The sequence below is a fragment of the Drosophila takahashii genome, unplaced genomic scaffold (genome assembly GCF_030179915.1).
Source record: "Drosophila takahashii strain IR98-3 E-12201 unplaced genomic scaffold, DtakHiC1v2 scaffold_121, whole genome shotgun sequence".
Classification (NCBI taxonomy): Eukaryota; Metazoa; Arthropoda; class Insecta; order Diptera; family Drosophilidae; genus Drosophila; species Drosophila takahashii.
This window is the reverse complement of record NW_027221638.1, coordinates 27501-42500: the sequence shown is the minus strand read 5'-3', so window position 1 is coordinate 42500 and position 15000 is coordinate 27501. Positions and strand designations below refer to the sequence as shown.

At 39.8% G+C, this 15000-nt stretch overlaps 1 long non-coding RNA gene across 1 annotated transcript; it reads right to left on the bottom strand.

Moving 5' to 3' along the window:
• Nucleotides 1–8293: 8293 nt before the first annotated feature.
• On the bottom strand, nucleotides 8294–10949 carry LOC138914127 (uncharacterized). Its single transcript, XR_011420003.1, has 2 exons — nucleotides 9638–10949; nucleotides 8294–8765 (listed from the first exon to the last, which is right to left on the bottom strand). It is a non-coding gene; the product is annotated as an uncharacterized lncRNA (long non-coding RNA).
• Between the last annotated feature and the right edge of the window lie 4051 nt (nucleotides 10950–15000).

Sequence of the window (15000 nt, the reverse complement as noted above, 5' to 3'; positions counted from 1 at the left end):
GTCTGTCTGTCTGTCTGTGCACTCCCTTTACCTCAGTAACGGGTATCTGATTTCCGTGGCACCCGACTATAGCGTTTTCCCTTGTTTAGTTTTAAAGCAAGCATTTTGATTTTTGACAATTTGAAACAAGTCTAATATATAAAGTTATACAGAGCATTTCGAAAATTAGTGCAATGAATACTTACTACTTTTAAAGCTTTATATTCAGCTTCAAGTTTATTTATTCGATTCTCCAACGAAACAACATACTCCTTTCGTTTTTTTACGAGACAAATCCTACGCTTGATCAGGGTGTGCAAGTCTAGTCAACGCAATCTGCCATTATAGGATGGTTAAATCCTATTTTTTTATTTTTTTTTTATTTATCTATTTTTTATCTGTCTGTCTGTCTGTCTGTCTGTCTGTCTGTCTGTCTGTCTGTCTGTCTGCTAAAACTTCCTGTGGGAGACGGTGTATTGCGATCTTGCATATGACATCTACTGTTACCATATTCTAACTGAAGGTTCTTTTCATTTACATTCTTTCTGTTTTCAGCAGTACAAATAGAAAGGTTTTGTTTTAAGCAAGGAAATGCCGAGTTTGGTGTTATAAAATCAAAGGTGGAATGTAACTCCTCACCAATTGGGCTTGATAAAAGACGCAGTTCAGATGACGTAGGTTCTCTTTGAAAATCCGGTATTAATTCAGTTAGGTTTATCGATGCATCAATGTAAGGTGCTGATGAGTTTAGAATGTCATCTAAAGCATTGTTATCATAATCATTTTGAGGAGTTAAACCATAGAACGATAGATCGTCTAAAAAAAAAGTTATTTAACTTTAACAAGTAGATGCCATCCACTAACTGCTCTTTAAAACAAGAAAGGAAGCTAGCTTCGGCTGGCCGAAGGAGTTTAACCGAAACGCCCGAGACGACGCTTTCCCAAATTTCTCTCTCTGAATCTCTCTCTCTCTCTCTGCTCTGGGAGAGAGAGATTGAAATGGCAGATGTGGTTTTTCTCGCACAGTATTCTTTTTCTACATCTGAAAGACAGGCGCCGTTTTTCCGCGGTTTTCAATTGCGCTTAACTGTGGTAAGTTGTTTTCGAATTCAAACAAAGGTGCTATTAATTGAGAATACATTTTTAAGTAAGTACTTTTGAAGGGTATTAAAACTTTGTTGAGCTTATGGTATAAGGTGCATAAACAATATAATATTTTTTATTTTTTTTTATTTATCTATTTTTTATCTGTCTGTCTGTCTGTCTGTCTGTCTGTCTGTCTGTCTGTCTGTCTGTCTGTCTGTCTGTCTGTCTGTCTGTCGGTCTGTCTGTCTGTCTGTCTGTCTGTCTGTCTGTCTGTCTGTCTGTCTGTCTGTCTGTCTGTCTGTCTGTCTGTCTGTCTGTCTGTCTGTCTGTCTGTCTGTCTGTCTGTCTGTCTGTCTGTCTGTCTGTCTGTCTGTCTGTCTGTCTGTCTGTCTGTCTGTCTGTCTGTCTGTCTGTCTGTCTGTCTGTCTGTCTGTCTGTCTGTCTGTCTGTCTGTCTGTCTGTCTGTCTGTCTGTCTGTCTGTCTGTCTGTCTGTCTGTCTGTCTGTCTGTCTGTCTGTCTGTCTGTCTGTCTGTCTGTCTGTCTGTCTGTCTGTCTGTCTGTCTGTCTGTCTGTCTGTCTGTCTGTCTGTCTGTCTGTCTGTCTGTCTGTCTGTCTGTCTGTCTGTCTGTCTGTCTGTCTGTCTGTCTGTCTGTCTGTCTGTCTGTCTGTCTGTCTGTCTGTCTGTCTGTCTGTCTGTCTGTCTGTCTGTCTGTCTGTCTGTCTGTCTGTCTGTCTGTCTGTCTGTCTGTCTGTCTGTCTGTCTGTCTGTCTGTCTGTCTGTCTGTCTGTCTGTCTGTCTGTCTGTCTGTCTGTCTGTCTGTCTGTCTGTCTGTCTGTCTGTCTGTCTGTCTGTCTGTCTGTCTGTCTGTCTGTCTGTCTGTCTGTCTGTCTGTCTGTCTGTCTGTCTGTCTGTCTGTCTGTCTGTCTGTCTGTCTGTCTGTCTGTCTGTCTGTCTGTCTGTCTGTCTGTCTGTCTGTCTGTCTGCCTGTCTGTCTGTCTGTCTGTCTGTCTGTCTGTCTGTCTGTCTGTCTGTCTGTCTGTCTGTCTGTCTGTCTGTCTGTCTGTCTGTCTGTCTGTCTGTCTGTCTGTCTGTCTGTCTGTCTGTCTGTCTGTCTGTCGGTCTGTCTGTCTGTCTGTCTGTCTGTCTGTCTGTGCACTCCCTTTACCTCAGTAACGGGTATCTGATTTCCGTGGCACCCGACTATAGCGTTTTCCCTTGTTTAGTTTTAAAGCAAGCATTTTGATTTTTGACAATTTGAAACAAGTCTAATATATAAAGTTATACAGAGCATTTCGAAAATTAGTGCAATGAATACTTACTACTTTTAAAGCTTTATATTCAGCTTCAAGTTTATTTATTCGATTCTCCAACGAAACAACATACTCCTTTCGTTTTTTTACGAGACAAATCCTACGCTTGATCAGGGTGTGCAAGTCTAGTCAACGCAATCTGCCATTATAGGATGGTTAAATCCTATTTTTTTTATTTTTTTTTATTTATCTATTTTTTATCTGTCTGTCTGTCTGTCTGTCTGTCTGTCTGTCTGTCTGTCTGTCTGCTAAAACTTCCTGTGGGAGACGGTGTATTGCGATCTTGCATATGACATCTACTGTTACCATATTCTAACTGAAGGTTCTTTTCATTTACATTCTTTCTGTTTTCAGCAGTACAAATAGAAAGGTTTTGTTTTAAGCAAGGAAATGCCGAGTTTGGTGTTATAAAATCAAAGGTGGAATGTAACTCCTCACCAATTGGGCTTGATAAAAGACGCAGTTCAGATGACGTAGGTTCTCTTTGAAAATCCGGTATTAATTCAGTTAGGTTTATCGATGCATCAATGTAAGGTGCTGATGAGTTTAGAATGTCATCTAAAGCATTGTTATCATAATCATTTTGAGGAGTTAAACCATAGAACGATAGATCGTCTAAAAAAAAAGTTATTTAACTTTAACAAGTAGATGCCATCCACTAACTGCTCTTTAAAACAAGAAAGGAAGCTAGCTTCGGCTGGCCGAAGGAGTTTAACCGAAACGCCCGAGACGACGCTTTCCCAAATTTCTCTCTCTGAATCTCTCTCTCTCTCTCTGCTCTGGGAGAGAGAGATTGAAATGGCAGATGTGGTTTTTCTCGCACAGTATTCTTTTTCTACATCTGAAAGACAGGCGCCGTTTTTTCCGCGGTTTTCAATTGCGCTTAACTGTGGTAAGTTGTTTTCGAATTCAAACAAAGGTGCTATTAATTGAGAATACATTTTTAAGTAAGTACTTTTGAAGGGTATTAAAACTTTGTTGAGCTTATGGTATAAGGTGCATAAACAATATAATATTTTTTATTTTTTTTTATTTATCTATTTTTTATCTGTCTGTCTGTCTGTCTGTCTGTCTGTCTGTCTGTCTGTCTGTCTGTCTGTCTGTCTGTCTGTCTGTCTGTCTGTCTGTCTGTCTGTCTGTCTGTCTGTCTGTCTGTCTGTCTGTCTGTCTGTCTGTCTGTCTGTCTGTCTGTCTGTCTGTCTGTCTGTCTGTCTGTCTGTCTGTCTGTCTGTCTGTCTGTCTGTCTGTCTGTCTGTCTGTCTGTCTGTCTGTCTGTCTGTCTGTCTGTCTGTCTGTCTGTCTGTCTGTCTGTCTGTCTGTCTGTCTGTCTGTCTGTCTGTCTGTCTGTCTGTCTGTCTGTCTGTCTGTCTGTCTGTCTGTCTGTCTGTCTGTCTGTCTGTCTGTCTGTCTGTCTGTCTGTCTGTCTGTCTGTCTGTCTGTCTGTCTGTCTGTCTGTCTGTCTGTCTGTCTGTCTGTCTGTCTGTCTGTCTGTCTGTCTGTCTGTCTGTCTGTCTGTCTGTCTGTCTGTCTGTCTGTCTGTCTGTCTGTCTGTCTGTCTGTCTGTCTGTCTGTCTGTCTGTCTGTCTGTCTGTCTGTCTGTCTGTCTGTCTGTCTGTCTGTCTGTCTGTCTGTCTGTCTGTCTGTCTGTCTGTCTGTCTGTCTGTCTGTCTGTCTGTCTGTCTGTCTGTCTGTCTGTCTGTCTGTCTGTCTGTCTGTCTGTCTGTCTGTCTGTCTGTCTGTCTGTCTGTCTGTCTGTCTGTCTGTCTGTCTGTCTGTCTGTCTGTCTGTCTGTCTGTCTGTCTGTCTGTCTGTCTGTCTGTCTGTCTGTCTGTCTGTCTGTCTGTCTGTCTGTCTGTCTGTCTGTCTGTCTGTCTGTCTGTCTGTCTGTCTGTCTGTCTGTCTGTCTGTCTGTCTGTCTGTCTGTCTGTCTGTCTGTCTGTCTGTCTGTCTGTCTGTCTGTCTGTCTGTCTGTCTGTCTGTCTGTCTGTCTGTCTGTCTGTCTGTCTGTCTGTCTGTCTGTCTGTCTGTCTGTCTGTCTGTCTGTCTGTCTGTCTGTCTGTCTGTCTGTCTGTCTGTCTGTCTGTCTGTCTGTCTGTCTGTCTGTCTGTCTGTCTGTCTGTCTGTCTGTCTGTCTGTCTGTCTGTCTGTCTGTCTGTCTGTCTGTCTGTCTGTCTGTCTGTCTGTCTGTCTGTCTGTCTGTCTGTCTGTCTGTCTGTCTGTCTGTCTGTCTGTCTGTCTGTCTGTCTGTCTGTCTGTCTGTCTGTCTGTCTGTCTGTCTGTCTGTCTGTCTGTCTGTCTGTCTGTCTGTCTGTCTGTCTGTCTGTCTGTCTGTCTGTCTGTCTGTCTGTCTGTCTGTCTGTCTGTCTGTCTGTCTGTCTGTCTGTCTGTCTGTCTGTCTGTCTGTCTGTCTGTCTGTCTGTCTGTCTGTCTGTCTGTCTGTCTGTCTGTCTGTCTGTCTGTCTGTCTGTCTGTATGTCTGTCTGTCTGTCGGTCTGTCTGTCTGTCTGTCTGTCTGTCTGTCTGTGCACTCCCTTTACCTCAGTAACGGGTATCTGATTTCCGTGGCACCCGACTATAGCGTTTTCCCTTGTTTAGTTTAAAGGAAAGAATTTTGATTTTTGACAATTTGAAACAAGTCTAATATATAAAGTTATACAGAGCATTTCGAAAATTAGTGCAATGAATACTTACTACTTTTAAAGCTTTATATTCAGCTTCAAGTTTATTTATTCGATTCTCCAACGAAACAACATACTCCTTTCGTTTTTTTACGAGACAAATCCTACGCTTGATCAGGGTGTGCAAGTCTAGTCAACGCAATCTGCCATTATAGGATGGTTAAATCCTATTTTTTTTATTTTTTTTTATTTATCTATTTTTTATCTGTCTGTCTGTCTGTCTGTCTGTCTGTCTGTCTGTCTGTCTGTCTGTCTGCTAAAACTTCCTGTGGGAGACGGTGTATTGCGATCTTGCATATGACATCTACTGTTACCATATTCTAACTGAAGGTTCTTTTCATTTACATTCTTTCTGTTTTCAGCAGTACAAATAGAAAGGTTTTGTTTTAAGCAAGGAAATGCCGAGTTTGGTGTTATAAAATCAAAGGTGGAATGTAACTCCTCACCAATTGGGCTTGATAAAAGACGCAGTTCAGATGACGTAGGTTCTCTTTGAAAATCCGGTATTAATTCAGTTAGGTTTATCGATGCATCAATGTAAGGTGCTGATGAGTTTAGAATGTCATCTAAAGCATTGTTATCATAATCATTTTGAGGAGTTAAACCATAGAACGATAGATCGTCTAAAAAAAAAGTTATTTAACTTTAACAAGTAGATGCCATCCACTAACTGCTCTTTAAAACAAGAAAGGAAGCTAGCTTCGGCTGGCCGAAGGAGTTTAACCGAAACGCCCGAGACGACGCTTTCCCAAATTTCTCTCTCTGAATCTCTCTCTCTCTCTCTGCTCTGGGAGAGAGAGATTGAAATGGCAGATGTGGTTTTTCTCGCACAGTATTCTTTTTCTACATCTGAAAGACAGGCGCCGTTTTTCCGCGGTTTTCAATTGCGCTTAACTGTGGTAAGTTGTTTTCGAATTCAAACAAAGGTGCTATTAATTGAGAATACATTTTTAAGTAAGTACTTTTGAAGGGTATTAAAACTTTGTTGAGCTTATGGTATAAGGTGCATAAACAATATAATATTTTTTATTTTTTTTTATTTATCTATTTTTTATCTGTCTGTCTGTCTGTCTGTCTGTCTGTCTGTCTGTCTGTCTGTCTGTCTGTCTGTCTGTCTGTCAGTCGGTGGGTCTGTCTGTCTGTCTGTCTGTCTGTCTGTCTGTCTGTCTGTCTGTCTGTCTGTCTGTCTGTCTGTCTGTCTGTCTGTCTGTCTGTCTGTCTGTCTGTCTGTCTGTCTGTCTGTCTGTCTGTCTGTCTGTCTGTCTGTCTGTCTGTCTGTCTGTCTGTCTGTCTGTCTGTCTGTCTGTCTGTCTGTCTGTCTGTCTGTCTGTCTGTCTGTCTGTCTGTCTGTCTGTCTGTCTGTCTGTCTGTCTGTCTGTCTGTCTGTCTGTCTGTCTGTCTGTCTGTCTGTCTGTCTGTCTGTCTGTCTGTCTGTCTGTCTGTCTGTCTGTCTGTCTGTCTGTCTGTCTGTCTGTCTGTCTGTCTGTCTGTCTGTCTGTCTGTCTGTCTGTCTGTCTGTCTGTCTGTCTGTCTGTCTGTCTGTCTGTCTGTCTGTCTGTCTGTCTGTCTGTCTGTCTGTCTGTCTGTCTGTCTGTCTGTCTGTCTGTCTGTCTGTCTGTCTGTCTGTCTGTCTGTCTGTCTGTCTGTCTGTCTGTCTGTCTGTCTGTCTGTCTGTCTGTCTGTCTGTCTGTCTGTCTGTCTGTCTGTCTGTCTGTCTGTCTGTCTGTCTGTCTGTCTGTCTGTCTGTCTGTCTGTCTGTCTGTCTGTCTGTCTGTCTGTCTGTCTGTCTGTCTGTCTGTCTGTCTGTCTGTCTGTCTGTCTGTCTGTCTGTCTGTCTGTCTGTCTGTCTGTCTGTCTGTCTGTCTGTCTGTCTGTCTGTCTGTCTGTCTGTCTGTCTGTCTGTCTGTCTGTCTGTCTGTCTGTCTGTCTGTCTGTCTGTCTGTCTGTCTGTCTGTCTGTCTGTCTGTCTGTCTGTCTGTCTGTCTGTCTGTCTGTCTGTCTGTCTGTCTGTCTGTCTGTCTGTCTGTCTGTCTGTCTGTCTGTCTGTCTGTCTGTCTGTCTGTCTGTCTGTCTGTCTGTCTGTCTGTCTGTCTGTCTGTCTGTCTGTCTGTCTGTCTGTCTGTCTGTCTGTCTGTCTGTCTGTCTGTCTGTCTGTCTGTCTGTCTGTCTGTCTGTCTGTCTGTCTGTCTGTCTGTCTGTCTGTCTGTCTGTCTGTCTGTCTGTCTGTCTGTCTGTCTGTCTGTCTGTCTGTCTGTCTGTCTGTCTGTCTGTCTGTCTGTCTGTCTGTCTGTCTGTCTGTCTGTCTGTCTGTCTGTCTGTCTGTCTGTCTGTCTGTCTGTCTGTCTGTCTGTCTGTCTGTCTGTCTGTCTGTCTGTCTGTCTGTCTGTCTGTCTGTCTGTCTGTCTGTCTGTCTGTCTGTCTGTCTGTCTGTCTGTCTGTCTGTCTGTCTGTCTGTCTGTCTGTCTGTCTGTCTGTCTGTCTGCCTGTCTGCCTGTCTGTCTGTCTGTCTGTCTGTCTGTCTGTCTGTCTGTCTGTCTGCCTGTCTGTCTGTCTGTCTGTCTGTCTGTCTGTCTGTCTGTCTGTCTGTCTGTCTGTCTGTCTGTCTGTCTGTCTGTCTGTCTGTCTGTCTGTCTGTCTGTCTGTCTGTCTGTCTGTCTGTCTGTCTGTCTGTCTGTCTGTCTGTCTGTCTGTCTGTTCAGCTTCAAGTTTATTTATTCGATTCTCCAACGAAACAACATACTCCTTTCGTTTTTTACGAGATAAGCAAGCAGATTCCCGGTTTTTAATCATACGTTGCCGTTTTTTATAAACCTTTTCATCCATAGTAAAAGTATTAAGGAATTCACATTTAGGGCCAACATTTAGGTGCGTGTTCTGTTCTTCTTTTATGTGGCCATATGAACTGTGTACTTTTGGGTTATGTTTTTCTTCCAAAGATTGCAATAATTTTGTATTATTTTTTTTAATAAGGATGTTAGGAATTTTTGACCCTACATTACTTTTTAGTTTGAAGGCCTTAGTTCCGTTAAGTTGTATTTTTTGCATAAGCGCTTTGTAATCGTGTGAAGATAAAAAAATTGTCTTTGATTTAGACGGCTCAGCTTTTGGAGGAGTTTCAAGTGATGTTTCTGGTATTTGTAGTTCAGAAGAATTTTGACTTTTTGTTTGCTTGCTATCGGTAACACATGGATAAGTTCGTGAAATTTTATTTGAATACTTGCTATTGCATTTTGTATTGTTTTGCGTAATTTCAAATGGTTTAAAAAATGGTTCAAGTGTCCTTTTTTGTGAGACTTCAGATATATCGCTCTGTATGCCACTTGTTGAGCTGCCAGTTGAACTGCTAAAACTTCCTGTGGGAGACGGTGTATTGCGATCTTGCATATGACATCTACTGTTACCATATTCTAACTGAAGGTTCTTTTCATTTACATTCTTTCTGTTTTCAGCAGTACAAATAGAAAGGTTTTGTTTTAAGCAAGGAAATGCCGAGTTTGGTGTTATAAAATCAAAGGTGGAATGTAACTCCTCACCAATTGGGCTTGATAAAAGACGCAGTTCAGATGACGTAGGTTCTCTTTGAAAATCCGGTATTAATTCAGTTAGGTTTATCGATGCATCAATGTAAGGTGCTGATGAGTTTAGAATGTCATCTAAAGCATTGTTATCATAATCATTTTGAGGAGTTAAACCATAGAACGATAGATCGTCTAAAAAAAAAGTTATTTAACTTTAACAAGTAGATGCCATCCACTAACTGCTCTTTAAAACAAGAAAGGAAGCTAGCTTCGGCTGGCCGAAGGAGTTTAACCGAAACGCCCGAGACGACGCTTTCCCAAATTTCTCTCTCTGAATCTCTCTCTCTCTCTCTGCTCTGGGAGAGAGAGATTGAAATGGCAGATGTGGTTTTTCTCGCACAGTATTCTTTTTCTACATCTGAAAGACAGGCGCCGTTTTTCCGCGGTTTTCAATTGCGCTTAACTGTGGTAAGTTGTTTTCGAATTCAAACAAAGGTGCTATTAATTGAGAATACATTTTTAAGTAAGTACTTTTGAAGGGTATTAAAACTTTGTTGAGCTTATGGTATAAGGTGCATAAACAATATAATAGAGATCATTTTGACCTACAGCCCAGAAGGATGTTATTCTTGCACTGCTAAGTAAGTTTTTATTATTCTTATCTAATATTCTTATATAATAGGATTGGTCGATTTGGAGGAGAATACTGGTTTTTTGATGAAAATTATCTCAGTAGCCTTCACTTTGGAACATTTGTATGGACGCGAAAAAAGATATGACTCGTTTTTGGCGGAACATAATCAATGGACCATTCTAAGACACATTGGTTAGGTGGAGCCTACAGAGCCTCCGGAGAGGATGCGGAGATGCGTGAAAAATCTCCATGCGCGAAAAGGCAGCTCAACAAGATTTCGGAAGCTTAGAACGTACCGAAGACCCCTACAAGTCACCGTAGTTTGTAAAAATCTATTAATTTTAAGTATGAAAATAATTAAGCAAAAACAAGAAAGGAAGCTTGCTTCGGCAAGCCGAAGCTTTTACACCCTTGCAGATAAAGTAAATACCTATAGTTTAGTGCTCACTCAGTGCAGTTCCAGGGATTCCAGATTCAGCGTTTCTATTTAAATTTTGTTTTTAAGTTGTCAAGAATCAAAACGCCAACTTCCTACAAAGTTACAACGAATTTTCTTATATTTGTTTGAATATTCCTATGGGAGCCTTAAAATATAGTGGTCCGATCCGGCTCGCTCCGACATATGTACTACCTGCAATAGAAAAAAAACTTTCGGGAAAGTTTCCTCGCGATAGCTTTAAAACTGAGAAACTAGTTCGCATAGAAACGGACAGACGGGCATGGCTAGATAGACTCGGCTAATGGTGCTGATCAAGAATATATATACTTTATGTGGTCGGAAACGTCTCCTTCACTGCGTTGCAAACATCTGACTGAAATTATAAAATTATAAAAAATAATCCTAAAAATGTTTAACAAAGAAAAAGTGTGGCGTTGTGCGTGCGTTGTGAAGAGGTTGTGAAAAAAAATGGAAAATCGTGAAACATTAACTCTCGTGGCTTACAGCTGGCTTCCGAAAAAAAACCGAGCTACTGTTAGTCACCAGAAAGCAGATGACATTAGAGATAGAATTAAGGCTCACCATCCATTTATCCATTTCGAATTTCACATACCTGGACAATCGTTATCCATATTTATTCATTTTACATTTTCGTAAACTTTTGCCACAACAAACGATCAAAGTTGCACAATTTTTCTCGAAAATTTTATACAAAACAGGTACATAATTTTCTGACTTTAACAGCTCGCCAGCAGAACAGTGTTGCTCCATATGTTAAAGTTACATATTTTTTATCTGTCCAGGGTGTTAAAAAAAAAAAAAATTTTAAGATACAAAAAAAAAACTGTGCGTTGTTATTTGGCTTAAACCCAAACAGCTAATAGAATTTTCAAAGCATTCCATTTTTTGCACTTTACAGCTCAATTCTGTGCGTCAACAGCACTCTGTATTACAAAGTCTGTAATTGTTTCTTATTCAGATAAATTAAAGGAGTCGAGAAAACCGATTTCTTTTACGACAAGTTTCGTCTTTATCTTTTTCGGACAGATAGCTATCAGGCACTCGAGCGGCCCAAAGTCAGAAAAAAAGTTGATCTTCAATTTGTAAAATTCCTAAGAAATAAAACAAAATACATGACCTTTCGTAAAAAGCTTTTCTACAATTTTAATTAATAAATACAATTCAATGACCCAAACAATGAAACAACAAAATACATGAAAAGTATTATAAAGTAGTAAAGAATTATTTTTCTATGTTGATTTTATATTTTTTTTTTTTTGTGTGTAGATAATTTTTAATTATATTTTTATACCCGTTACTCGTAGAGTAAAAGGGTATATTGTATTCGTGCAAAAGTATGTAACAGGTAGAAGGAAGCGTTTCCGACCCCATAAAGTATATATATTCTTGATCAGGATCACTAGCCGAGTCGATCTAGCCATGTCCGTCTGTCCGTCTGTCCGTCTGTCTGTCTGTCTGTCTGTCTGTCCGTCTGTCCGTATGAACGCTGAGATCTCGGAAACTATAAAAGCTAGAAGATTGACATTTTGCATGCAGATTCTAGGAGTTCCTACGCAGCGCAAGTTTGTTTCAAAAGGGTGCCACGCCCCCTCTAACGCCCACAATCGCATATATACGATTTTAAAAATTTCAATATTTTGGAAAAGTAAAAATGCAGTTTTATTGTGTTTATCAATACCTATCGAAATGTAGAAGAAATTTTTTAAATCGGACCATTCGTTAAAAAGTTACGGCGGATCAAAGTTTTTCTCCATCTCTTTCGCACTCCCTTTAGCTGAGTAACGGGTATCTGATAGTCGGGGCACCCGACTATAGCGTTCTCTCTTGTTATTTTTAGTTTGTAGTTTGGTTAATCTGAATAAACTGGGTCTTTTCATGAGATGCATTTGCGGCAGTTTGGCTTTTTGGGCCAACCATGTAAAAATTACGCACTCGTGGTGTATTGTGCTGTATCGAATCTATTGGTGTTATCTGCGTCCCAAAACTTTCTTTTTTCGATTTTTGGATATTTGACTTCCACTTCGTGACGTTTGGCCGATGTCTATCTGGCATCATATTGGACTTAACTTCGAATTCTTTAGTATTTAATACTTCACAGTCCACCTGCATCAACTTAATATCACCATTGAAGGCTGTGTTTCCTAAAGGAAGTACCAAAGACAATTTTGGTGGGGCACTATTACTGCAGTTCAATGCTGGAAGAAGTGCATGCTCCTTATTAAATGAAAGGACGTAAAAAGTATCATCTCTTCGTTCGATACCATTAATGAAACTTATTGGTTCATGTTTATTGTATACCCTTTTTTTTTTATCCTGATCTTTTTTTTGTTCGTCCTTTATTTTTGATGTCAAACTATTTCCTTTTTTGTCATGCATTTCCTCAGAATACTCATTTGAGGATTTATACCCGTCCTTTTTAAATGTTAATGATCCGTTAATCAATGTATGCAAGTTTTTTGCGAGTCTAAAATATTCAGATTGATTGCTGGACTTATAGAAGTTGCAATTGCCATTACACTTTGTTACTGTTGAAAAGGTTAAAGGCGGAGGCTCATTGGATAAGTAATTTTCATTTACATTTTCGGTATTGTTTTTAATGGAAATTTCTTTATGGCTGCGTATGTTGCGACTTAAAAAATATAGAGGGGAACATCTGCTTCGTCTAAGTGAATTCTGTTAGATACGTGTTGTTTCTTATATTCTTCCTCTGATTCCACCCAAAGTAACCGACGACCGGGTAAGCTTGAATGTGTTCCGTCAGATTATAATTCACTACTTCCATTTTTAATCGACGAACTGTTGAGATATGAATGCAAATTCCCAGCATTCAGAGTTACCATAAAAGCCATTGCAAATAATATAGCGACATTCTTCTTTACAGTTGCAGTAGTAAGTTTGTTACTAAAATTTTTCGACTTTTTTGTGCTTTTCTCGAATATTTTATTGTTGGGTTTAGGGCCTAAATTATTTAGTAGCAGCTCGTTTACATTTTTATCTTCACAATTGCTCTGTCGTCGCAAGTTGGCAAAGCGAAGTAACTGATCGCGTATTGTTATGTTTTCCTGCAAAAAACATAAAAATTTATTAACATTTACTGGAATTGTGCCTAAAAATATTTGTATATATTTGTATTTGTATTTTGTTTTTTCCACAATAACACCAAACCATATAAGGGGAATGCCCCTGCTCACATACAAATTTAAGGACAATAACAATAATAACTTATTAAATTTAGACACTGAAGAGACTCCATACAACAAGACATGACTGAGATCATTACCTTCATCACAAAGAACACGGAAAGGGTCATTAAGGGCAAAATTTGACCTTCACAATAGCAGAGACAGGGGCCGATACCGGCGAATTGTCCTGCATAGTACATTCCTCTTTAGGGAAGTAAAAAGAAAGGAGGAGTCGACATCACCATTTATTAACTTGTGTATGAACATAACACCGTGACAAATCCTACGCTTGATCAGGGTGTGCAAGTCTAGTCAACGCAATCTGCCATTATAGGATGGTTAAATCCTATTTTTATACCCGTTACTCGTAGAGTAAAAGGGTATACTAGATTCGTGCAAAAGTATGTAACAGGTAGAAGGAAGCGTTTACGACCCTATAAACTATATATTCTGTCTGTCTGTCTGTCTGTCTGTCTGTCTGTCTGTCTGTCTGTCTGTCTGTCTGTCTGTCTGTCTGTCTGTCTGTCTGTCTGTCTGTCTGTCTGTCTGTCTGTCTGTCTGTCTGTATTGCTCCATATGTTAAAGTTACATATTTTTTATCTGTCCAGGGTGTTAAAAAAAAAAAATTTTAAGATACAAAAAAAAAACTGTGCGTTGTTATTTGGCTTAAACCCAAACAGCTAATAGAATTTTCAAAGCATTCCATTTTTTGCACTTTACAGCTCAATTCTGTGCGTCAACAGCACTCTGTATTACAAAGTCTGTAATTGTTTCTTATTCAGATAAATTAAAGGAGTCGAGAAAACCGATTTCTTTTACGACAAGTTTCGTCTTTATCTTTTTCGGACAGATAGCTATCAGGCACTCGAGCGGCCCAAAGTCAGAAAAAAAGTTGATCTTCAATTGATCAGGGTGTGCAAGTCTAGTCAACGCAATCTGCCATTATAGGATGGTTAAATCCTATTTTTTTTATTTTTTTTATTTATCTATTTTTTATCTGTCTGTCTGTCTGTCTGTCTGTCTGTCTGTCTGTCTGTCTGTCTGTCTGTCTGTCTGTCTGTCTGTCTGTCTGTCTGTCTGTCTGTCTGTCTGTCTGTCTGTCTGTCTGTCTGTCTGTCTGTCTGTCTGTCTGTCTGTCTGTCTGTCTGTCTGTCTGTCTGTCTGTCTGTCTGTCTGTCTGTCTGTCTGTCTGTCTGTCTGTCTGTCTGTCTGTCTGTCTGTCTGTCTGTCTGTCTGTCTGTCTGTCTGTCTGTCTGTCTGTCTGTCTGTCTGTCTGTCTGTCTGTCTGTCTGTCTGTCTGTCTGTCTGTCTGTCTGTCTGTCTGTCTGTCTGTCTGTCTGTCTGTCTGTCTGTCTGCCTGTCTGTCTGTCTGTCTGTCTGTCTGTCTGTCTGTCTGTCTGTCTGTCTGTCTGTCTGTCTGTCTGTCTGTCTGTCTGTCTGTCTGTCACAAACATTGGTAAACTTCAGTTTCACATACCTGGACAATCGTTATCCATATTTATTCATTTTACATTTTCGTAAACTTTTGCCACAACAAACGATCAAAGTTGCACAATTTTTCTCGAAAATTTTATACAAAACAGGTACATAATTTTCTGACTTTAACAGCTCGCCAGCAGAACAGTATTGCTCCATATGTTAAAGTTACATATTTTTTATCTGTCCAGGGTGTTAAAAAAAAAAAATTTTAAGATACAAAAAAAAAACTGTGCGTTGTTATTTGGCTTAAACCCAAACAGCTAATAGAATTTTCAAAGCATTCCATTTTTTGCACTTTACAGCTCAATTCTGTGCGTCAACAGCACTCTGTATTACAAAGTCTGTAATTGTTTCTTATTCAGATAAATTAAAGGAGTCGAGAAAACCGATTTCTTTTACGACAAGTTTCGTCTTTATCTTTTTCGGACAGATAGCTATCAGGCACTCGAGCGGCCCAAAGTCAGAAAAAAAGTTGATCTTCAATTTGTAAAATTCCAAAGAAATAAAACAAAATACATGAAAGAAAGGAGGAGTCGACATCACCATTTATTAACTTGTGTATGAACATAACACCGTGACAAATCCTACGCTTGATCAGGGTGTGCAAGTCTAGTCAACGCAATCTGCCATTATAGGATGGTTAAATCCTATTTTTTTTATTTTTTTTATTTA